Here is a 26,601-nt window from a genome sequence, read left to right as displayed (position 1 = left end):
ATTTCACAAAAGAGATAAACAGAGGCTGTCACACTGGAAAATAGTGACAATATCGAGAACGGACCCTAGATTTCCTGACTCCCAAACCACTGCTTTAATCACATCACCAAGTCCTTTCCTCAGGATAGTCACCGGTTGTGCCACTCAGTATCTTCTGCTGACCATCATGTCTCATTGCCACTAGTTAGTCTTTTCCCGGGTGCTCATCACTGTATGGTCTAAGCACTTCACAAGCATCAATGGATTTAGCCTTAAAACACTCCTGTAGTCTGAAGAAGACAAGCCAAGGTAATTCCCTCCTGTCCACAAACAAGCTGCCAAGTACTGGAGAGCAGCATTGATGCAGACAGACACATTAAGCTAATGGGAAAGGAGTGTCTGAGAAAGCAATGAGAAGCCTCAGTGCTTACAAAGCCTACCTCCTATCCCACAGGGTGTGTGGCTAATCTCTAAATGACGAAAGACAAACATCGCTGTACGTAAACTAGAAAGTGAACTGTTGCAGCAGGCATTCTTTCCTGTCCCAAGTCTGCATTCTCTGGCTTAGCCCGATGGGCGTGATAGCTGAATCACAACATGATCGGCGAAGGACTGAAATGTTCTATAACTCTTCTAGGATCTCTGGGGATTTTTAACAGCTTTGTCTATTTTAGGAACAAATATACACAGCAATTTTTCCTGCCCCTTCTTACAAAGATCGTTTAAGGAAAAATACAAATATAGCAATTACCACTGCCGGAAGCTGGGTTTCATTGGCCATTATGTTTTGAAGAGATTTGTGCCATGAAAACGCCACCACCATGACAGTGTTGGAGTCACCATTCCAGAGTCACAGCTTGCTAGTGTTTCCATCATAAAATCTTTTCTGGGTATAACAAAGCAGGAAAAAATTTGCCCCAGATTCAAGGAGTCAGCTAATGATCAGAGTTCAAACAAATAAATTGGTTTGGCAGAGTTTGAGGAACACATAAGGACTGTGCTCAACCAGTAAAGTATTAGTCAGCAAGGGCCACTGCCTATAATTAAATGCCATTTCTTTAGCCATTTCAAACCTCAAGTGAGTTATAGTGCAAGCAAAAAGTATTGACTGACAGCCCTAGAGACTGAAGTCTTGTGTTCAGCCATGAAACAGACAAAACATAGGCGGCAGCAGCACAATCTTTCCCTAGACTCAATGTGAATTAGGTGGCAGGAACATTGTAATTATACAGGAGGGACTCGGGAATTATGTGGCACTCCAAGGCCCTCTGCCCTGTGCCTCCCAATCCCATCCTATCAATGAGGTATTCCCATTATTTTCTTACTTTACACTGCCTCCCCCCATTTTCAATTGTAGAAGCTGGGGTGAGGTGGGGGGAAGCTGAGGATTTTGAGAACTGGGCCTTTGGGAACTCAGGAAGGCATGGGAGACCGCCCAGGAGGTAGTTGAGGCTTTTGATACTTGAGAAGGAATACACTGTCTCCTCCTTTCCCCCGCATCAGGCAGGGAGAAGTGACTTTAAATGTGTGGGGAAGGAGGTTTGAATTCCTCACCTCAGCAGCACTGGACAGCGACTATACCCTGCCCCTAAGATCTATCACCACGTCCCAAAACAATGGCCTGCTGGACAACTGGGAATTCATCAATTAAAAAGAGAAAGCAGAAACAGTGTTAAGACCGAGTTATGGAATTATATAAGCCTGTATCACTAAAAACAGACCAGGAGCTGCTGAGTGGCACACGCCTTACAGACAGAAAGGAAGGTAATTAGCAACCCCTAAGGAATTTCCTCCAGCAAGAGATCACCTGTCCAAAGGGAGAGGAGGAGAATGCAAAATATTGACAGGCACTATTGTGTGTCAACCTTCAATAAGAATACCTGGCGGTGGAACAGAAACAGAGTACACCTCTGAGTGTGGATGTCGCGTCCGAGATAGCGATGAAGCAGAACATCTGCGTAAATACCTTTTAATGAATGATGCTGGATGTAACCCACCCTGTGACACTTCCAAGATGCAATTGCATGGAGTATATCAGAGGGATTGGAGACAGACATGGGAGGAGAGAGCAGCAAGACGTAATGCTGACAGCTGGGCGAATGGAGAAAAGCTCATAATATAAAGCAATAAGGTATTTTCTCTTATTTTTCCTGTAATTAAGTCCAATGCACCCACCTAGATCAGCTTCGCAAAGTACTCCAGCTAGGTATGTTACACGAGCTACTGCTTTTGTTTACTATAAGATTCTCCACCTCTGCTGTCAACACATCTTGTTTTAATTAGACCATTTTGGCTCTTGGGACACTGTGCTGAGGAATTTCTCGTAGACAGCTCCCCCCCGCCCCGAGTTCGCTACCTTCTGACTCAATTCTCGGCCAAGACGAGCTCCACAGCCTTTGCAGCCCTTCCCTACCAGGGGCGTGAGCGGATGTTTGTGGGAGGTGCATGGGGAATCTAAGAATCGTGATAGAGAACAGGGCTGAAGGGAACGCAGACAGATTATAAAACACAGGATTGATGTTTCCACTGCAAAGACAGGCAAGTCAGTAATGTTGACATTTCCAGTGCCCCTCAGACGTCAGCGTTCACACCACACTGAGCTAAATGAGGTACTATGTACCAATCTCAGACCTACTGTTTCAAGCTGTTTGCAAACCCAGGCAGGCACTGTTACTGAACACTGTTGACATTTCGAAGGTTCCTTCACATTCAGAAGAGCCAGACACTCCTCCCTTCGCCCTCCTCAAGTTAAAGCCTAGATTCTAGGGCACAGCTCTGCCACAATTTAACAATAATAAATTACGAGAAAACTTACGCTGCTACTGAACCGCATTACACCAAAGTGTGTGGACTTTGTGTGTACACACCTGTGTGACGGTTTCAGTCACAGAGACCCCCTTGGGACTGTCCCCTGATGTACTGAAACTACCTCTTGGCCCGCTTTCTTTGCCAGCTTGGGACTCCAGAACCCTGTCTTGTTGAGCCAGACACATAAGCCTGCTGCAACACAGACACAGGGTCTGAACCATGCCCCCAAAGCTGCAGACTTAACTGAAAACAGCTCAGCAAGTGCTCCTGTCTCCAGCACCCAGACACCCAGCTCCCAATGGTATCCAAACCCCAAATAAATCTGTTTTACTCTGTATAAAGCTTATACAGGGTAAACTCATAAACTGTCCACCCTCTATAACACTGATAGAGAGATATGCACAGCTGTTTGCTCCACCAGGTATTAATCATTTACTTTGGGTTAATTAATAAACAAAAGTGATTTTATTAAGTATTAAAAGTAAGATTTAAGTGGTTTCAAGTAATAACAGACAGAACAAAGTAAGTTACCAAGCAAAATAAAGCAAAAACACACAAGTCTAAGCTTAATACATTAAGAAAGGGTAATATCTCACCCTTAGAGATGTTCCAATAAGCTTCTTTCACAGACTAGACTCCTTCCTTGTCTGGGCCCAATCCTTTCCCCGGTACAGTCCTTGTTAGTTCCAGCTCAGGTGGTAACTAGGGGATTTCTCATGACTGGCAGCCCCTTCATCCTGCTCCACCCACTTTTACAGCTTTGGCACAAGGCGGGAATCCTGTGTCTCTCTGGGTCCCCACCCCTCCTTCTAAATGGAAAAGCACCAGGTTTAAGATGGATTCCAGTATCATGTGACATGGTCACATGTCACTAAGACCTCATTCTTCATTACCCACACACCTACACAGGAAGGTTAGCAGGTAAATAAACCCATTCACAACCAATTGTCCTAGTCAATGGGAGCCATCAAGATCCTAAGCCACCATTAATGGCCCACACTTTGCATAATTACAATAGGACCTCAGAGTTATACTTCATATTTCTAGTTTTAGATACAAGAATGATATATTCATACAAATAGGATGAACACGCTCAGAAGATTATAAGATTTGTCCTTACAAGAGACCTTTTGAATAAAGCATATTCCAGTTACATCATATTCACACTCATTAGCATATTTCCATAAAACATACGGCGGCATTCAAACCACCTCACAGGGTGACAGTGGATTTTACAGTCTGTAGTCTTGAAGCACCCTTGTGGGAAGTCTCAGGTATGCCTACCCTGCACAGTTAACCCAGGCTCATAATCTGGGTTTTAGCCTAACCCTCCCCGCCATCCACACAGAAAACCCCCTGACCTGGGTTTGGACGTCCTCTAAGCCTGGGCCAGCTGACCCGGCTGGGTGTGCAGATTACAGCCTGAGCTCTGCTTTAAATCTGGCCCTAGAACCTGCCCAATTTGCAGTGAGGATGCAGGCTTCATCACTCAAGTGCTGTCCTACAATTCTCCCCAAAGGACAGACAAGTTCTCCCACAACCGACTGGGAAAATCCTAGAGCAGCTCAGCCCCTGCCCTGAGCCACACACGAGTGAAAACACAGTAACTCAAACAGGGCTTTGCAGTAGGAACCCACAAGGCCAGGCGAGGCTAACCCTGGTGCCAATCACCATGTTAACTGAGCAGTGCCGACGCAGCCTCAATCACTGTCTCTAGCCACCCTGGTTGGAAGTCTTGGAATTGGAGCCAGTCGGGGTAATTCAGCGTGAATACTGACCACCAATAGCAAGGTACAATAGAGTACTTCTAATACCCCTCCTACACTGACAGTGTGAGTTGCGTTCTCTCCCCGTGTAGGTTCTTTCTTAGACTGGTGCCCACTACTGTATACCTGAGCACCTGCCATGAGGAGAGGAGAAAACAAAACTACTGTCTCTTTCAGCCTTGCCAGCTGGAAACAACTTAAGGTTATCAGTAGCTGGTTTTAGCCGGCCATTGTCATCACCTTTCGGTATATTTTGACTAGTAAGTTAACACTTACAAAAAAAAACTATCCTTCCTGTTACAAGTGTGTTTGATATCCAAGGCTATAACATGTAGCACCGTTCTGAATAAAATTATCGCAATGTTTAAAATTGGTGGAAGAAAAGAATGAAGGGGGAAATGTATGGTGAATACCACCACCACATTCCACAGGCAAAAGGTAAACAGTGAGGTGGCAAAGTTTGCAGAGGATACTAAACTGCTCAAGATAGTTAAGACCAAAGCAGACTGTGAAGAACTTCAAAAAGATCTCACAAAACTAAGTGACTGGGCAATAAAATGGCAAATGAAATTTAATGTGGATAAATGTAAAGTAATGCACACTGGAAAAAATAACCCCAACTATACATACAATATGATGGGGGCTAATTTAGCTACAACTAATCAGGAAAGAGATCTTGGAGTCATCGTGGATAGTTCTTTGAAGACGTCCATGCAGTGGCAGTTAAAAAAGCAAACAGGATGTTAGGAATCATTAAAAAAGGGATAGAAAATAAGACGAAGAATATCTTATTGCCCTTATATAAATCCATGGTACGCCCACATTTTGAATACTGCATACAGATGTGGTCTCCTCATCTCAAAAAAGATATATTGGCATTAGAAAAGGTTCAGAAAAGGGCAACTAAAATGATTAGGGGTTTGGAATGGGTCCCATATAAGGAGAGATTAAAGAGGCTAGGACTTTTCAGCTTGGAAAAGAGGAGACTAAGGGGGGGATATGATAGAGGTATATAAAATCATGATAATGTGGAGAAAGTGAATAAGGAAAAGTTATTTACTTGTTCTCATAATATAAGAACTAGGGGCCACCTAATAAAATTAAGGGGCAGCAGGTTTAATACAAATAAAGGAAGTAGTTCTTCAAACAGTGCACAGTCAACCTGTGGAACTCCTTGCCTGAGGAGGTTGTGAAAGCTAGGACTATAACAGGGTTTAAAGAGAACTGGATAAATTCATGGAGGTTAAGTCCATTAATGGCTATTAGCAAGGATGGGTAAGGAATGGTGTCCCTAGCCTCTGTTTGTCAGAGGGGGGAGATGGATGGCAGGAGAGAGATCACTTGATCATTGCCTGTTGGTCCACTCCCTCTGGGGCACTTGGCATTGGCCATTGTTGGTAGACAGGATACTGGGCTAGATGGACCTTTGGTCTGACCCGGGACAGCCGTTCTTATGTTCTGAGATAGGGGCAGATTAGAAATGGGGGACAAGGTATTTTACCAGCTCCTGCAGTTGCTGGGCACAATGGAAATAACCATGTGTTTTAGGGAAAAAAGCTAAAAAAATGTATGTTCATTGTATCCATTCCAAAAGCAATTTTCTTCACAGGAAAAAATATAAATAAAAGTTCTAAACTGAAACAACTGTTTTGCTTACACTGACAAAAGATAAGAAATTTAGCTCTGAAACCACGTCCTTAGTTTAACCTGCTGTGCGCACCCACATCCTAGAAGAACATTCACCACTCCAAGACTATCAATATCTGGACAATGGGTAAATCAAGGTATGTGATTTCAGCCTTAAGTCTTATTTTCTTGTGATTTCTCAGGCCAAGTCAAGCCCTTAATGTACTTTCCATGCAGATTTTTGGCATATAGCTGCGTTAAATTAAAAAAAAAAAAAATAGAGTCCTAACCTAGAACTAGAGGAAAAAAACCTCTCAAACTGGGCAGTAGAATCTGAGGTTTAAGATTAAATTAACCCTTGAATGCACAGAGTTCAGCCTGGAGATTTCTGCAGATAATTACCATTTCTGATCAAATTAAAGGGATTATCATTTATAAGATTAAAAGGGGAACACTCCCAAAACAGCATAAACACAACTGCAAATTGTACCCTTATAAACCACCTTGCTTATAACACTGCCAGACAATAAGGGTTAATTTATAGTCGACTGTTTTAAGTCATGATTCACTTAAATTTGTTTTTCATGTGAAACTGATGGTCCACAATTCTGTATCTGGTTGTGTTTGAAAACAAAAACGTTCAGTCTAGGTACAAGTCTCAACTTTAAAGTATTGAATGAAGAGGAGTTGTGACAGACTGTTCAGCCCTGCTTTTGATAGAAATTAATCTGTCAATTTTCAGCACCTCTCTGTACCAATCTCATCATGGGAAAGGAGCGAGATGGACTGAAATGTCAGGCTCTTTTAGATGGGACCCACCTTCTCATAGGTGGAGGAAGCAGAATCAGTCCTCAGGCACCAGGTAGGTCCCTCAGGAAACAGAGCTACAGACAAAATTATTAATGATATGAGCAGAAACAGGTTAAGATCAGAGATACGAACCAGAAAACTAACAGGATTTGAAAGAAAGAAAGAAAAGAAAAACTGCTATGTGCTCAATAATAAAAATTACAGAGGTCTATACACCAATGTGAGCAGCAAATCAGTAGTGAATTGGCGTGCCTGGCAATGAGAGAGTCTTGACATAATAGGCATTACTGAAACATGGTGGAATGACTAAAAATAAATCGATGAGAAAACTACACAGGAAAGACAGACAGGGCTGGGCCAGTGCTTGTGGAAGGGGATATTAGTGGGTTTGATTTTTTTACTATATTGGTTACTGTTGAGGTGTGGGTGTGAAACAGCCTTCGGGCTTGATTATAATTGGACTGTATATTTATTTTTTGAGACGGCATTTGCAGTGAGATTATATACTTTTTATACATAATAAATCTAAAAATAAAAATAAAAAATAAATAGATCTGAGCAAGACTATAGAATCTAATGTGTGTGGGCAAGGGTAAGGCACAGAAGACAAAATTATTTAGGATAGTCAAAATCAAAACAGCCTGAGAGTTATTCTGAAGGGACCTAACCAAGTTAGATAAATTAGAAACACAATGGCAGATTAAGTTAAATGCATGCAACTGCAAGGGAATATACATTGTAAGGAATAATCTGAACTATTTCACACACATTGCTGAGTTCTAAATTAATTATAACCACGTAGGAATAAGTCCTCGGGGTCTTCGTGGATGGCTCTCTGAAAACATCTGCTCAATGCACAGTGGCATTAAAAAAAAAAGGCAAACTAAATGTTAAGATGTGTAAATAGTCATAGAAAATAATACTGAGAATATTAAAATGTCATTACAGAAATGGATGGTACACTTGCACATCAAACGTATCCCATTTGGGTCATCATATTTTAAAAAGAGATAGAGCAGAAACAGAAGCAGAAATGGGTGACAAAAATAGTTAGAAGTATGGAGAGACTTCTGGATGAGGAGAGATTGAAAATTAACATTTTAGTGAAGGATCACAACAGGGAATATAAAATAATGAATGGAAAAAAGATAAATCCTGTTCTTTTTATTCTCTCCTAGTGTAGTATGCAGTACTGACCACAAGAGGAGAGGAGCAGACTCCAATAACTGGGGAAGAGGAGCCGCCTGCCCCCACCCTCGGAGGACGCAACCACTACCCCCAAGAGGAGGAGACAAACGAGGATGGTGGTCAGGGATTCCCTTCTAAGGGGAAGGAGAGGCATCCATCTGCCCACCTGCCCTGACATCCTGGGAGGCGTGCTGCCCATCTCCAAGATGTTACGGGAAGTTTGCTCAGACTCATCCAGCCCTCTGACCACCAGCCCATGCTGCTCATCCTCATGGGCACTAATGATAGTGCTGGGTATGACCCTGAGCAAATCAGGAGTGACTACAGGTCTCTGGGAACAAGGGTGAAAGAGTAAGAGGCACAGGTAGTGTTTCCCTCCATCGTCCGGATGGAGAGTGCAGGGCCGGGCAGATGCATCCTGGGGATTAATGCATGGCTGTGCACACGGTATCCACGGGAGGGCTTTGGCTTCCTCAGCCATAGCTTGCTGTTCTGTGAAGAACTACTGGAAAGAGATGGATTCCCCCTGACAAGGAAGGTGAAGAGCATCTTGGGACACTGACTCAATCATCTAGTGAAGAGGACTTTAAATAAGTTCTAAGTGGGCAGGTGACAAAAGCCTACAGGTCAGTATAAAAAAAGTGACCTTGACAGAGGACTGGAAGTTGGGGGGAGGGAGGGGAAATGGAAAATTACAACAGCGTCAGTGGAGTAACAAGAGGAAAAACTGGGGGAATACGTTCAGTATCTTAGACACCTATACACAAATGCAAGGAGTGTAGGGAATAAACAGGAAGAACTGCAAGTACTAGTACACAAGCAAAATCATGATGTAATTGGCATCAAAGACTTGGTGGGATAAATCTCATGACTAGAATATTGGTCTAGAGCAGTGGTCTCCAAACTTTTTTGATCGTGCACCCCTATCAGTAAAAAAATTTTGAGCACGCACCCCCAATATATGTATATTTATTTATGTATAAATTAAATACATGTACTACTATACTAATATAGTATGTACATTCTAAAACATACAAAAAATAGAAATTAAAAAAGGATGAGATATGATTCTGGGAGCTGCTGCCTCCCCCCAACCCGCAGGGCCACCCGGAACGCAGGAGCTTTAGGGGCTGCAGGGCCCTGGGCTAACGGGGCCCCGGTCTGCAGCTCTAAAGCCCCTTTCGGAATGTGGCCCTGTGAGCATGGGCCGGAGGACTCAGAATGAGCAAGGGCAGCCGCGCAGCCAGCGGCCGGAGAGAAGCGGCGCTTTCCCCTTCAAAGGGGCGCTTCTCTCTATCCGCTGGCTGCGCAGCTGCCGCTGCCCCTGCTCCTCCATGGACCAGACGACTCAGGGCCGCATTCCGAAAGGGGCTTTAGAGCTGCAGCCCAGGGGGCCCCTTAGCCCAGGGCCCTGCAGCCCCTGTGTTCCTGGTGGCCCTGCCTGCAGGGGACTGGGGGGGAGGGCAAGCTTCCCCACTCGCTTGTTCCCTCCCTCCTCCGGCCGCCCTTTCCCCCCCACCCCTCCTCCAGCGGTGCTCCTCCTGCTGCGCCCCCCAATGGATCGTCTTGCGCACCCTACTTTGGAGACCACTGGTCTAGAGGAGTACAGCTTGTTTAGGAAGGGCAGGCGGGGAAAAAAGGGAGGAGATGTTGCATTGTACATCAAGAATGTATAAACTTACTCTGAGGTCCAGATGTAGGAGAGAGACAGACCAGCTGAAAGTCTCTAGGTGAAGAGGAAAAAACAGGGGCAACACCATGGTTGGGGTCTAATATAGCTCATCAAATCAGAAGGAGGAGGTGGATGAGGCATTTCGAGAACTAAAAAATATCCAAAACATAAGACCAAATAATAATAGGGGATTTTAGCTACCCAGATATCTGTTGGAAAAGTAATACTGGAAAACACAAAAAGTGTCCAATAAGTCCTTGGAATGTGTTGGGGACAACTTCTTGTCTCAGAAGGTGGAGAAAGTAATTAGGGAGGATGCCATGTTAGATCCAATTACAACCAACAGGGAGGAATTAGTTGTGACTGAAAATAAAAGGCAACTTAGGTGAAAGTGATCATGAAATGACTGGATTTGTGATTCTAAGGAAAGAGAGCAGTGGAATAAAGATAGTGGCTTTTAAAAAAAGTAGACAAACTCAAAGACCTAGTAGGTAAGGTCCCAAGAGAAGAGAATCTAAGGGAAAATGTCATTTACAAGAACAGCAAACTATCCTGATGTGAAGGCAAGATAGGAAGAAGAGTAAAAGGCCAATACGGCTCTATCAGGAGCTCTTTAATGACCTAAACATCAAAAAGGAATCCAACCAGAAGTGAAAACATGGACAAATCGCTAAGGATGACTACAAAAGAATAGCAAAGGCATGTACAGACAAAATCAGAAAGGCCAAGGCACAAAATAAGCTTAACTAGCAAGGGACACAAAAGAAGAGGTTCTATAAATACATTAGGAATAGGAGAAAGATGAAGGAAAGTGCAAGACTACTTAGTGGGGAAGGAGAGTTAACAACAAACGACACCAAGAAGGCTGAGATGGTTAATGCCTATTTTGCTTCAATCTTCTCTATAAAAAGTTAATTGTGATGAGACAGTCAACACACTTGATATTAACAACAAGGAGAAAGGAACACAAGCTAGGATAGGGAAAGAATGGTTTAAAGAATATTTAGATGGATTCAAGTTGGCAGGACCTGACAAAATTCACTCCAGGGTACTCAGGGAACTAGCAGAAGCAATCTTAGAAACTTTAACGATTATGGAGAACTCACAGAGCATAAGTGAGGTTCAGGAGGGGCAAACATAGTACCCATTTAAAAGGAGAACAAAGAGGACCTGGGGAGTTATAGACCCATCGCTTTAATTTTGATACTTGGAAAGATATTGGAACAAATTATTAAATCAATTTGTAAGCACCTAGAGCAGGGGTGGCCAACCTGAGCCTGAGAAGGAGCCAGAATCTACCAGTGTACATTGCCAAAGAGCCACAGTAATACATCAGCAGCTCCTCCACCCTGCTCCCAGCGCCTCCCACCCACCGGCAGCCCCGCCGATCAGCGCCTCCCACTCCCTCCCGATCAGCTGTTTCATGGGGTGCAGGAGGCTCTGGGGGGAAAAGGGGGAGGAGCGAGGGCACTGCAGGCTCAGGGGAGGGGGCGGGAAGGGGTGGAGTGGGGGCTGGGCCTGTGGCAGAGCCGGAGTTGAGCAGTGAGCACCCCCTGGCCCACTGGAAAGTTGGCACCTGTAGCTCCAGCCCCGGAGTCGGTGCCTATACAAGGAGCCGCATATTAACTTCTGAAGAGCCGCATGTGGCTCCGGAGCCACAGGTTGGCTACCCCGACCTAGAGGATAACAAGGTTATAAGGAATAGTCAGCATGCATCTTTGGAGAACAAATCATGCCAAACTCACCTTATTTTCTTCTTTAACATGGATACTGGACAAGTGGATGGGGTGAAGTAGCAGGTGGGATATATCTCAATTTTAGTACGGCTTTTGACAGTCCCACGTGATATTCTCATAAGCAAACTAGGGAATGAGTTCTAGATCAAATTACTATGAAGGGGGTGCACAACTGGTAGAAAAAACACACTCAAGGAGTAGTTATCAATAGTTCACTGTCAAACTGGGAGGATATATCCAGTGAGGTCCTGCAAGGGTCAGTCCACACACAGTCTGGTACTATTCATCATTTTCATTAATGACTTGGATAATGGCATGAAGAGTATGCTTATGCTATCTGCAGATGACACCAAGCTGGGAGGAGTTGCAAATAGAATTCAAAATGACCTTGACAAATCCGAGAATTGGTCTGAAATCAAGAAGATGAAATTTAATAAAGGCCAGTGTGAAGTACTACACTTAGGAAGGAAAAATCAAATGCACAACCACAAAATGGGGAATAACTGGCTAAGTGATAGTACTGCTGAAAAGAATCTAGGGGTTACAGTGGATCACAAATTGAATATAAACCAACAATGTGATGCAGTTGCGAAAAAGGCCAATATCATTCTGGGGCGTATTAGCAAGAGTGTGGTATGTTAAGACACGGCAACTAATTATCCCACTATTCTTGGCACTGGTGAGACCTCAACGGGATTATTGTGTCCAGTTTTGGGCAACTCACTTCAGGATAGATGTGGACAATTTGTAGAGAGCCCAGAGGAGAGCAATAAAAATAATAAAACATTTTAAAAACCTGACCTATGAAGAAAGGTTAAAAAGGGGCACGTTTTGTCTTGAAAAAAAGAAGAAAACTGAAGGGGGATCTGATAACAGTCTTCAAATATATAAAGGACTATTATAAAAAGAAGACAGTGATCAGTTGTTCCCCATGTCCACTGAAGGTAGGACAAGAAGTAATGGGCTTAATCTGCAACAAGGGAGATTTAGATTCATACTAGGAAAAACTTCCTAACTCTAAGGATAGTTAAGTACTGGAATAGGTTACCAAGGGACATTGCAGAGTCCTTGTCCTTGGAGGTTTTTAAGAGCAGGTTAGGCAAACACCTCTCAGGGATGGCTTAAGTATTCATGGCCTTGCCCCCGCACAGGGGAGTCAACTTGATGACCGCATGTGGTCCCTTCCAGCCCTACATTCCTATGATTCTATAGTACAGGAACAACGGGACGTATAATGAAAGGGAAAGGCAACATATATCAACTTAAAACTGAAGAATTTTTATATTTTATATATTATATACACACACACACACACCTCTACCCCAATATAACGTGACCCGATATAACACGAATTCGGATATAATGCGGTAAAGCAGCGTTCCGGGGGGGGGGGGGGGGGAAAGATCTGCACGCTTCGGCGGATCAAAGCAAGTTCAATATAACGCGGTTTCACCTATAACGCGGTAAAAGAATTTTGGTTCCCAAGGACAGCATTATATCGGGGTTGAGGTGTATACACACACACACACACACGCACGTTCCCCTCTACAGTTCACCTCTGGGTCTCGCTACCCTCTGATATTTTGCACAAGACTAACAGGATTTAAAAAAATGTTTAGACATTTATATGGGTAATGAGAACATGCACAGTTGCATCAGATTACATGTTAGATCCAACTCTTTGTGCTTCAGGTCATAAAGCGACCACTTACTGCCTAGGATTAGTAAGAAACTTCCTCTATCAGCAGGTTATTTGGTATTTGTCCATTACAGGTGCTCTTACACTTCATTTGAAGCATCCAGCATTTACCACTGTCCAGACAGGATATAGGACTAGATGGACCACTGGAATGGCCGTTCCTAATATCTGAGTGTTATAACAGTTTCCCCACAGAATTGCTTAGGGTCTTCTTCCCTCATCCCAGAATTTGGCAGGAAAAGGCATGACTCTCATCATGTCCCAAAGCATTTAGTCTCCAAACTGTTGTGTTTTTTATGATTTCCTCCTTCCTTGGAAGATGTATGCCTGTTTGTACTGTTTGACCCTACACTGCTCAATAAACACACTAAGTCTGAAAAATGCTTGGTGTTTCTGTTAAATCATATTTATTCCTTCCTCCTGACAAGAAATTATCCTTGCAAGCCATCAGAGGCCCTACTGCCTCATACAGTGACTGCCTTGGGTAAATGGAGTCCAACAACTTAAAGCTCTGAGAGAGAATTATAATCCATGTGGGAAATAGTTCAAGAGCCGTCCTTCCCCATATTTCTTTGATGAGTTTCCTATGCAATATACTTGACATACCTAGGAAACAAACAAACAAAATCACTTGGTCCATTCTTTTTAAACACACCAATTCCAGCCACATTTTCTAAGATTTCTTGGAACTGTCAGTCCTATTCCAAGTAAGTTCATGAAAAAAAAAAGTTGTTATAACCTACTTCTCATTCAAAGTAGGGTTACTATGTATAAATCACTGCCTAAGATACCAGGCACTGATATAACACGCCACCAAAAGTTCCAGGGATATCACAACCTGAAAGGGATGTAGTTCAGTGCTGACCCTCATTCACTACAATCAAGCAATAACAGCTGATTTTTATCAATCCAACAAAAGACTGATTGACATTTGCATCCCTATGTTAGAGAAAGCTTAATAATCCTATTTTACAACCATTATTTTCTTGTAACGGATTCTTGATGCGGTGCAAAGTATAGAAACAAACTGTGTCATTCATCTGAAACTAATCCGCGTGTGCCGGCTCTGTCAGCGTGCATGTGCACGGTCTGGGCTTGTCTACACTGCGACCGTCAGCTCGAGTGAGATTGGCCACTCTGCGAAATGCTCAAGCTACACAACATGATTTGATTAGCAGCTGATAAATTGTGCTTACTGGCGCTGCAGCCCGTGTAGTCACATCTCTTCACTACTAGTTGAAGCTTCAGCAACCTTCAGCCCAGACCCCCTGATGGGGCAACTAGCTTGAATTGAAAGAAAACACTTAACTCTAACTAGAGATTTTTGTACAAGGACAGGAGTTGGGTTGGGGCAACACTCCAGTTATACGCTGAGCTTACGCTGCAGTGAAGACAAGCCCTTAGCTGGATATTTGTTTACTTATATATGTGTTGTAAGGAAACTTTCCTTAAACAAAAAAACCCACACTATCCCTTGGCCTCTTAAAAGGTAAAACCTGTAGCATAGGACTACATTTTAATAATGGCTCCCCTGTTCTATATGCAATGAGTCCCCCACCTTTCCATGTCCATCTTATCACCATTAAAAAAGTCTACCTGTGACCTTCATCTTGGCAATAGTCAAATAAAACTGTATCCAACAAACAGGCAGCACAATTAAATAACTGTTGTGCTACATTGAGTCACCACAAATCTAATACAAGTGTTACACTCACATTTATAGCATAGCACTAAGGATAGAACTACAGAAAAGTCAATGTAAACATTAACATTTCCACCCAATTTAAGGTAAAAATGATCTGGACCAAGTGAAACTATTTTCCACATGAATTAGACAGTCACAAGTTTTATTAGACATATTAGAGGCACACCCAAGCCATAAAAATCAGTCCAGTGTCACACAACCAAGAAACTTTTCTAAGAAATATCAGATTTCTGTCCTTGCTGAATAAAAAGAGTGTAAAGTTCATTCATCAATAGACTCCATGGTGTCCCATTTGTTAACGTTTTAAACTACAGACAAGAAGCCACAGAGGAGACAATATAGAGAGTTTTTATCTTAGAATGGTTAAAATTAACTACAGTAGAGCTTTCACCACTTGAGACTTATTTGATTGCCAAGAGTATTTTCCTCATCAGGCAATGTTGCTGGACTCAAATCAGGAAAGATCAGTCATTTGTGTCAGTCTGTTTCAGGTCCTGCTTTCTCTTAGCAGCAGCCACCATCCTAACCCTATCATGAGCCCTGGATAAGGTCAGCAATTACATCACTCCTGATTCCATTCTCTGACCATATATGCTAACAACGGTCCATGAAGATGGTACCTTTTATGTCCAGGTGCAATTATGCAGTAACCATACTCCCCACAAAATAGCTCACATCAGAGGTACCTACATCTTTTAGAACCCCCAAAGTATGAACTTTCATAGCATTAAAACAGATTCTTTGGAGCTTATCTACTTTGTGCTATAGTAAAATTATCTTCAGTACAGACACCTGCAGGGCCATCCCTTTTCTGTGACTGCACATTCTCCCCCATGCCATCTATGGTGCAATTCGAGTTGATAATTTTCATCATGGGCAATTCAGAGCTTCCCAGCAAGGAGGAAAGCATGGTTGTTGAGAGGATGTTTTTTAAAGTTTGTTAATTGAGTTGCTAATTCACAGAGTTCGGTAATTCAAAATGGGTCTCCTAGTTTTAGAGCAATGACTGCACTTCTGCTACACTGTCAACAGAACATACCCAAAGGATAATGGTTTCCTGCTGCTTGATAAATATTCTGGGGTGCCTCAAAGATATTTATTCAAGAGGACTGGAGTGAGCATGCATGATATGATGACATTTGTTTTGGGACACAACACGGGATTACAGCATGCACACAAAATATACCTGGCCTTGCAAAATTCTGTTCACTCACTCCCCCAGGGAGAGTATTTTTTTCTAGAAGTGAGAGGAACCTCGTCAGTTTTTGCACAGTAAAGCTAGGGAAATAGATTTGGTGCCTAGGCTGGTACATTTTCATAACAATCTTGCAAGGCTGACCCAGCCCATTACCAGGCTCTTACCACAAATATGTCCACTTGTTTATGCATTCAGAACAGCACCACCTCCCTTTACAAGGCAGATCTATTTATAAGCACCACAGATGTCTCTGAATAGTTACAATGCTAAATGAATTAAAGGACAATTCCACATACACACCCTCTAATTCTTTAATGAAAACCAGGAACCAAAACTTAGGGAATGTCTTCACTAGCAACATTAAAGCGCTGTCGCAGCAGTGCTTTAACGTGACTGTAGTTGCAGCACCAGCGCTGGGAGAGAGCTCTCCCAGCGCTGTAAAAACCCACCCCCACAAATCTGTGGGTTTTCACACCCCTGAGCGAGAAAGTTGCAGCGCTGTAAAGTGGCGGTGTAGACAAGGCCTTACTCAGCTCCAACCGCTCTTCTCCTCTCCCCTCCCTCCACTCGCTCTCAAGCAAGATAACCAACTACTTCCCTGCTCCTGCTAATACCACCTTTCCCTTCTCCAGCAAATTCCATTCAAGAATCTCAACCATTAATTAATTAAGCCTACTAACAGCTCTCAGACATGAGCAGAGCTATAAAAAGGCGTCAGAACTGAGTGGCTGCTGAGGAGCTGGTAACTGATGAAATTTTCAAGAGTTACAACGACTGCATTATATATAAGTTAGGAGATGATCAGTTTTTAAAAGCCTTCAGTCATTTTTCAGCATGCCTCAGGTACGTATTACTGTCCCGCTTTCACAGATGGGGAAAACAAGGAACAGTGAAATTAAATAACTTGTCCAAAAAAAACACAGAAGTAATCAGTGGCAGAAGTGGAAAGAGAAGCCAGTCCGAAGTCTTCACCAAAGGATCTTGCTCTATATTGCCTGACAATATATATTTTTCAGTGTCGTGTACATATATTTTTATAGACACTGAAAATGTACTGGAAGCTTCTAAAAATAGCTAATTCCACAGTTCATGAGTAATGCAGTGACTGTAACTTGGGAAAATTTTTATCAAGAAGATTTTTAAGTCCTTTTATTTTGCTAGGAGTGTCATTTTAGGCAGGGCTCAGCAAATCGGGTGATCTCGCCTGACTGATGAGGTAAGTTCTATGGGTGGAGGCATGTTACCAACAGGGAAGCTCCCTGAAAACAAAACAATTAAAGATATGAAGAACACAAAGACTTAGCTAATAAAATCAGTATGATTCAACATCTGACATGGTGTCTATATGGTCTTCTGAATCCCAAAGGAGCCCACAAGTATGTTATTAACTACATGGTGCTCAAACTTATTACACAGAAGGGCCACATAAACCTAAGCACAACCTTGCGAGGGCCAAACAGATTTTGTTTCATATGTATTTAGATTGGTTGTTTCTATGTGCAGTATTGTCTGTTTAAAAACAAATAAAGAAATCAGGGCATAAAACATGTATTATAGAAAACAGGAAAAATCAGTATAGAACACAAAACTAAACTAAAATGATGTAAACATGATGACAAAACGCTCATGAACTGGCCGTTAGTATATTGTGTGGAAGCAGCCCGTGGGCCTTATGAAACGCGCTGATGGGTTGTGCACGGCCTGCGGGCTGTAGGTTGGGCACCGCTGATATGCAGCAGTTGCCAGTGTGCAGAAAGCAGCCAGACCAATCTATCACATACAGTTAGGAGGGGAAATTCTGGCCAAGGAAACTGGGGCAAGAATGTAAGCATGGACAGTATCTGCACTGAACTGATAATTCCTGTTTTATAGGTGGTCGTTGAAAGATTTACACAGAAGAAGCTAGCTTCATCAACGTCAAAAAGAATAAAGAGCAGAGTCAACCTTGCTGGCGTATCTAGGAGTCTAGGAACTTCGAACCTGATGCTAAAACATTAAGCAGTTCCCTCCACCTGCAACTCCTCCCCTACCACTGTTGTACCAGACACTCCACTGTGGGACTCTCTTTCACAGCAGAAAAACAGCATGGCGTTGTGGTTCTCTATCCACATAACTCACAAGACAATTCTCAGATCATAGGAAGTACAATGCCCTTGGGGGTATTTAGGAGTCTGGAAGAAGGGTACACCAACCATATACACAAATATGCCACAGAACCCAACATTTCCACTCTGGGTTTATTTTCATTATTTTTGTGGATTTCAGCATTCCACGAATGTAAGTTTACTGCACAGATCAATTGTGCAAAGATCAATATGAACACGGAAGGGACAAATATAAAGCTTGCAACATCACTGACAAATGGTTACATCTACAAAAGTGGTTTAAACTGAAAACGAAGGGGCTTACTTACACCATATCCACACTAGGTACTTGCACCAATTTAACTACAGATAAATCAGTTCAAGTTTCCATAATCTATGCAAGCCCCAGTCAGTAAAACTTGTTGAAAAATGAGGGAGAGTTGGGGAGGGAAGTGACGTAGCCTCCTGCTCTTCAATCAAAAATGTCCACAAATGTTTTCATCCAACTTTTGATCACCTCTGCAGCCTGTGAAATGATTTCAGAGCAAAGAATGTAAAGGGCTATAGAAGAATTGAGTTTATACTAAACAATATCTTCTCTGTGGGTCACAGATGTGTCTCATCATTCCAGACCAAGAGAAAACACAGACTATATGGCACAAGCACACACAGCTCTCATTTAGAGACAGGCGAGAGCTGAGCTCTTGCTAACATCTTTGCATGTAGAAGATGACGAAACACTAAGGAAGCAAAACTCAGCTGTACTCAGTTATTCTTCTGTACTCTGAATACATGTACTGGGGCAAGTTGTTTTAGCAACTTTTATATCCGTTGCCAAAACAACTAAGGGCCTCTTAAAATGTGGGATATTGGACCCCCAAAAATCAAGATCATCATCACAGTGAGTATCATCATGCATTCTCCAGACCCAGTCAGGATTAATATCCAACTGCTGGTCCCTGTCAAAAGCTGGGTGAAGAGGAAACGCCACCAGAAAGCGGAAGTGCACCATAATGCTGCTAACTTCAGATTACAACACCGAGGCAGAGCAGAGGGCAGTCTTCATAGCTTTCATTGTATATGCTATGCAAAGAGCAAGAGAAACAGTGTTGAGTTGGGAGAGGAGTATGTTGAAATCACCCTCTCCAGAGACCTCTGGCACTCAGTTATCTTTATGAGGGTTCACAAGTTTCAGGAACTACCATAAATGTTCTGAAAGCAGGTGGCATCTGTTTCTTCCAGTATGAATAATAACACATTCACTTCAATATATGCCCCGTCATTTACTATGAACTCATCAGGTGGCGCGTGACAAGCTACAGTCAGATACTGCATTTACGGACACAAATACTCCTCATTTCAGGCTACAGAAGGAAATGTTTTCTTTCAATAAATGCACATATGCTAGTTTCTGACTATGCTGATCACAAATTTCAATTAAGAGAAATGTAATTGCAAACACAAAACAAAGCATCTTTGGATAATACTGCCCATCTTAACTAAATTTATGCTACTTAAATAAAGCACTTACATATGAGAATCAAAAAGACTGCAAGAAACAAGAAGGAAATGTAATTAAATACATCTCATGGGTTTAAGCTTACTTTCTCTGCCTTATTTCCAACACATACGTATTGGGGATGGATCCATCATTCATGGGGACTATTTGCATTTTCTAAATGTGTACCATTACCTGGAGTCTCTTTTCTCCCCATTCAAACTGTGAGTGATAAACCCCAAGCCATCTTTATCTTCATCCCCAATTTCCGTACGCTTACTCATTTCCCCCCACCCTCCAACACCTGGCATCATCACAGTGTTTTTAACTTGCCCTGCTGCGGAAGGCTAGACCCAGCATTCGATAGAACCAGTCTATTCTACTCTTTCCATTAGGTGCTTGACAGTGACAGGGAAAGCTCCCAAAGACTAAATGTGCAGCCATAATGGCTTCTGGGCTGGCCAGGGGAGCAAATGCTGTCCTGTCCTGAACTTGGATGCGCAGCTGCTAGTCTGCTGGGGCTGGCCTTTGCTTTTAAGGAGTCTCCCATCACTCCACTATCATTAGCATTTCCTGGCGCTTGTAGAGAGTACCATCAGCAACAGATCACCTCGCCTGTGTTCTAGGTGAGACATGCTAATTGGTCAATATAGCTTGGATTTTAAAGTTCAGGTCCAATCAGATAAGCAGGTGACCCTGGAGAGACGGGCACCCAACCCAACTTTACCAGTACTGTAAAAATTGCAGTAGTAACTGGGACAACTATTTTTTAGAGAGAGGTAATATCTTTTACTGGACCAACTTCTGTTGGAGAGAGAGAGACAAGCTTTCAAGCTTTATTTCAGGTCTCCTTGTAAGTTCGAAAGCTTGTCTCTCTCTCACCAACAGAAGCTGGGCCAGGAAAAAATATTACCTCATCTACCTTGTGCGTCTTGTATCCTGGGACCAACACAGCCACAACACTACTGCATACCACAATTCTCTTGTCAGACATCCAACTCCAAGCCGTCCTTTGACAAATTATTTTAAATGGTTTTGATTAGCCTGGATATAACCACCTGCTCTTTGATGATACTACTGGGGGGAGAATAGGCAGGCAAAATACAGGATTCCCATGAACCTATATACCCAGAGTTTGCATACGTGCTTTTACAACATTATTGATAATTAACTGCGTAGTATTACTGATTAGAAATCTGAGCTGATGCAGTGTCTCGTGGTTCAATAGCCAGTGCTCAATTCCCCACATCTTGTGGTAAACCAAGGACAATGCCAGATGATCTTTTAAGGGGCTAGAATTACTCTGTGATACTAGCCTCACCTTAAGAGAGCATGAGATGGCCTTCTTGAATTACCAAGACTCAGACACAAATCACTGGGTGAATTAGAGAAATTCCAGCTTAGATCTTCAGTAACTTAAAAGTTCTCATCTCTAGAAGGAACAAGCCAGAGTAGGTCCCATCTCCATTAGCAGCTTCTCTTACAAAAACAGAACTCAGTTATAACAGAAGATGACCTACATGGCAACCTATTCCTTGCTTTTCACCCTACGGATAGTGGCAAGAGGGCCTCAGCACTTGTATTAGAGGATAAAAGGCCATATCTGCACACTCTGGTGTAAACCATGCAGCAAGAGGGGGCCCCAGCTTCTCTGCACTCCTTGTTTGGAGTAGCTGGGGCAAGACAGCCGGAGATTTCTCCATTCCCTTCCCAATCTAACTAGTGGCAACTTCTCTCCTCCTCCTCCGCACAGTGAGAGGGTGGTTGGTCTTGCAGTTACAGCACTGGGAATCAGGATACCCAGGTCCAATTCCTGGCATCACACAGACTTCTTGTGTCTCCTTGGGCAAGTCACTAACTCTCTGTGCCTCAGCTTCCCATCTGCACAGTGGGAATAATACTTCCCTTCTCAACCAAAATCTGCCAGCTCTGTGCAGACCATAAGCTCTTTGGGGCAAGCACAGTCTCTTACAAATGCCAAGAGAGTTAGCACCATAGCATGAAGATTCACTGTAAGTAAAAGTCCAGTGGAGCAATTTGTAACTTCCACAGCACATCACTATTAAAAAAGATCCATATTCAGTATTAGTGGGTTTTGCCATATAACCAAGGTTGTATTTTCATCAAGGATTTCAGGACACAAGACCAAATGCTAGAATAACTGGTAAACATGACTAGAATACAGATAAAATACAGATTTATTATGTACACAATATGAACGTCTTATTCTTTACTACTCAAACTCAATGATCTGGTGGAAGTTTTTCAACGAACTAATCACATCTTCTCTTTAACACCACACTCTGATCAGGACACTTTCAAAGACATGAAGCTTTGGTGTAAAGTAACTGGAATTCTTTGTAAACACTTAAGATAAATTAGCATTCTGTGCTGAAGTACCAAATCATTGCAATTAGTGGCATTAACAAAAAGGAGAGACGCTTGCATTACAGCAAGCTATGGCTGCTTCTAGTTTTGAAACAGAATATCAATTATAGCAGCTTTTGCCTCTTAAGCGTGACTGAATGCTGCTTGGTAATTAGAAGCCATAGGACACCTGAAAACAGAGGGATCTTATCTAATTGCTAACTCAGATGTTTAAAACTAAACTCCTAATTATACATGAATGAAAAATGAAAAAAAACCCAACCCACAAACATAAGAATTGCCAAACTTAATCGGACTGTCAGCATATCCAGTCTAATCCAATATTCTGCCTCCAAAATTATCAGTACCCCCATATGAGAGGAAGGCTCAAGACATTCTATAATTATGCAATAATGCTAAGCCACCCAGGGGAACTAGAGAATAGGGGGCAGTGAACAGGGGAGTCTCAGAGGGAACAGGCATTAATTCTTGGGGTGAGTGGGTGAGCTTGTTTGTCTCTCGGTTTTTCTTTTGGCTTGCTTAAAGTTTACAGTGTGGTCTGTTGGGGACTGTGTGGGAGTGGGGCCAGAGGCCTAATAGGCGCACTAGCAAAGCTCTAGCCTCCTGTCCTTTGATCATCCTTGTGATCACCCTTTCTCTGTGTGTTAAGGAAGGAGCAGGGCTGATTTAGGAGAGACGGGCTTAAGAGCCAGAGGCGAAGTGATCAAGGGGAGCTAGCGAACAGGGGAGTTTGAGAGGCAGTTTGTAGGAGGGGAACAAGAATAAAATCAGCATGGTTTGGAAAGGCTGCATCGCCAGAGCCAACCCTGCTCCTGGCTCCTCCACACGTACCTATGTCCAGACAGAGACCCGACCACGGATACCTCTACTCAGCTCCTGGTGTGGCTTTGCAGAGACAGAGGCCGGCATTTCCCCATCATAGAACGCCAGGCTGGGGAGACCATCCAGCGAGAGAGGTGTCGACTGGTAGAATTTCTCAGGAAGGAGGTGGGAGAGCTGCAGGAGGTAGTGACTAGGCTGAGGAGTACTTGTGCACATGAGGAATTCATTGAAAACATGAATTTGGAGACTTCCAGGACTGAGGAGCAATCCAGCTGGAGAGGACTGCAGTAGCGCCACCAAGGGAGGAGGAAACAGCTCCTTCACAGGGAGGAAGCTGGCTGCTGGTTACTTCTGGCACCATGCAGCACTCCCCCCATCATCCGGCCCTTTGACTACTACCCCAGGTTGCTCATCCACGTGGGCACGAACGATACTGCCAGGCATGACCCTGAGCAGATCAGAACTGACTACAGGGCTCTGGACCACTACGACCATGGGATGCTGTTCCGAGAAGGACTGCTGAGCAGAGATGGGGGTCCACCTATCCAGGAAGGGGAAGAGTATCTTCTGATACAGACTAGGTGTCCTAGTGAGGCTGGCTTCAAATCAGATTAGATAGGCCAGGAGACAAAAGCCCACAGGTAGGTCCAGAGCATAGAGACCTGGATGAAGGGTCAGAATCTGGAGGGAACATGGGCAATCAGGGCAAGGACAAAGGAGAGATGTGGGAATATAGAAGGGAAATTTAATGAATGTCTTAGATGTCTATATACTAATGAAAGAAGTATGGGGAAATCAACAGGAATAACTAGAAACACTAACAAATAATCACAATTACAACCTAATAAGCATGACAGAAACTTGGTGGGACAATTCACATGACTGGAATATTGGTATAGAAGAGTACATCTTGTTCAGGAAGGACAGGCAGGAGAAAAAGGGAGGAGGTGTTGTCTTTTATATCAAAGATGTATTACACTTGAGATGGAGACAGAAGTGGGAGGCAGACCTATTGAAAGTCTGTGGGTTAGTACAAAAGGGGGTAAAAAACAAGGGTGATATCATGGTAGAGGTCTACTACAGACCACCCAACCAGGAAGAAGAGGTGGATGAGGCTTTTTTTAAACAACTACAAAATCATCCAAAACCCAGGACGTGGTGATGATGGGGGACTTCAACTACCCAGACATCTGTTGGGAAAATAATACAAAGGGGTAGAGATTATTCAACAAATTCTTGGAATGCATTAGAGACAACTTTTTATTACAGAAGGTGAAGAAAGTGACAGGAGAGAAGCTATTCTAGATTTGATTCTGACAAACAGTGAGGTACTGATTGAGAATTAGAAGTTGGAAGACAGCTCAGGTGAACGTGATCATGAAATTATAGAGTTTATGATTCTAAGGAATAATAGGAGGGAAAATAGCAGACAAAGACAATGGACATTAGGCAGACATACTTTAGCAAACTTAGAGAATTGGTAGGTAAGATCCCATGGGAAGCAAGTCTAGAGGGAAAAAAAAAAGAGTTCAGAAGAGTCGGTAGTTTTTTAAAGAGACGTTATCAAGGACACAAAAACAAACTCTTCCAATGCACAGGAAAGATAGGAAATATGGTAAGAAGCCATGCTGGCTTAGCCAGAAGATCTTTAATTACCTGAAACTCAAAAAAGAGTCAAACCAAAACTGGAAACTAGGTCAAATTAAGAAGGATGAATATAAAAAACAACAACGATCATGTAGGGACAAAATTAGAAAGGCCAAGGCAAAAAATGAGATTAAACTAGCTAGGACATAAAGTGTAACAAGAAAACATTTTGCAAATTAGACGCAAGAGGAAGACCAAGGACAGAGTTGGGAAGAATTACTTCTTGTGTCTTGCTTACAACACTCCTACTAATACATTATTCAATGAGGAAGGAAAGACAACAACAGAAAATACTGCAATGGTCAAAGTGTTAAGTGCCTTTTTTGTTTCAGTTTTCACCAAAAAAGTTATCCGTGACTGCACAACTGACACAGTGAACAACAGCGTAAATGGGGTAGGATCTAAAGCTAAAATAGGAGCAAGTTAAGAATTACTTAGACCAATGATACACAAAGGTCTTCCTGGGGGTACATCAACTTATCTAGATATTTGTGTAGTTTTACAACAGGCCTCAGAAAAAGCACTGGCGAAGTCAGTTCGAACTAAAATTTCATACAATGACTTGTTTATACTGCTCCTATATAATATACTCTGAAATGTAAGTACAATATTTATATTCCAATTGATTTCTTTTATAATTATATGGTAAAAATTAGAAAGTAAGCAATTTTTTCAGTAATAGTGTGGAGTGACACTTTTATATTTTTATGTTTGATTTTGTAAGCAAGTAGTTTTTAAGTGAGGTGAACTTGGGGGTATGCAAGACAAATCAGACTGCTGAAAGGGCTACAGTAGTCTGGAAAGGTTTAGAGTCACTGACTTAGACAAGTTAGATGTCTTCAAGGTGGCAGAGCCTGCTGAAATACATCCTAAAATACTTAAACTGGCTGAAGAGATCTCTGTGCCAATAGTGATTATCTTTGAGAACTTGTGGCTGATGGGAGAGATCCCAGAGGAATGGAAAAGGGGATATATAGTCACTATTTATAAAAAAGGGAACAAGGACTACTCAGAGAAGTACAGAGGAGTCAGCTAAACTTTGGTACCCAGAAAGATAATGCAGCAAATAATCAAACGATCAATTCTTAAGCACCATGACCTAGAAGATAATAAGGTGATAAGTAACAATCAGCATGGATTTGTCAAGAACAAATCATGTCAAACCAACCTAATATTCTTCTTTAACAGGGTAACAAGTCTTGGTGGGAGGGGGGACAGAAGATGTGATATATCTTGATTTTAGTAAGATTTTGATACAGTCTCACATGACCTTCTCCTAAAACTAGAGAAATATATTCTAGATGAACCTACTATAAGGTGGCTGCACAACTGAGTGGAAAAGCATACTCAGAGAATAGTTATCAATGGGTCACAGTCAAGCTGGAAGGGTATATTGAGTGGGGTCCCGCAGAGATCTGTCCTGGGACCAGTCCTATTCAATATCTTCATCAGTGCTTTAGATCAGTGGTTCTCATCCAGGGGTCCGGGGCCCCCTGGGGGGCCTCAAACAGGTTTCATGGGGTCCGCCAAGCAGGGCCAGTGTTGGACTCACTGGGGCCTAGGGCAGAAAGCTGAAGCCCCACTACATGGGGCTGAAGCCAAAGCCTGAGCAACGTAGCTTCACGGGGTCCCCTATGGCATGGGGCCCTGCTTGCTACCCCCGGCTTTTATATGTAGAAAACTAGTTGTTGTGGCACAGGTGGGCCGTGGAGTTTTTATAGCATGTTGGAGCGGGGAGCTCAAAAAAGTTGAGAGCCCCTGCTTTAGATAATGGCATAGAGAGTACACTTATAAAGTTTGCAGCCAATACCAAGCTGGGAGGGGTTGCAAGCACTTTGGAGGACATGATTATAATTCAAAAATGATCTTGACAAACTCAAGAAATGGTCTGAAATAAATAGGATTAAATTCAGTAATGACAAATGGAAATTACCGCACTTAGGAAGGAATAATCTATGGCTGGGGTGGCCAACCT

General features: G+C 42.7%; 1 protein-coding gene across 2 annotated transcripts in view; it reads right to left on the bottom strand.

Moving 5' to 3' along the window:
• Positions 1-26,601, bottom strand: part of TAOK3 (TAO kinase 3) — a 142,480-nt gene that overhangs the window by 93,552 nt on the left and 22,327 nt on the right. Inside the window, exon 1 of one of the 2 annotated variants that reach the window (XM_034791004.1) lies at positions 6,999-7,018. The exons of the other annotated variant lie outside the window; for it this stretch is intronic. The gene's annotated coding sequence lies outside the window, so the exon portion shown is untranslated. Of the gene's footprint in view, positions 1-6,998; positions 7,019-26,601 lie in introns of those variants that run through there. 2 annotated transcript variants of the gene reach the window in all.

Source organism: Trachemys scripta, chromosome 15 (genome assembly GCF_013100865.1).
Source record: "Trachemys scripta elegans isolate TJP31775 chromosome 15, CAS_Tse_1.0, whole genome shotgun sequence".
Classification (NCBI taxonomy): domain Eukaryota; kingdom Metazoa; phylum Chordata; order Testudines; family Emydidae; genus Trachemys; species Trachemys scripta.
This window is presented reverse-complemented; position numbering and strand designations above follow the sequence as displayed.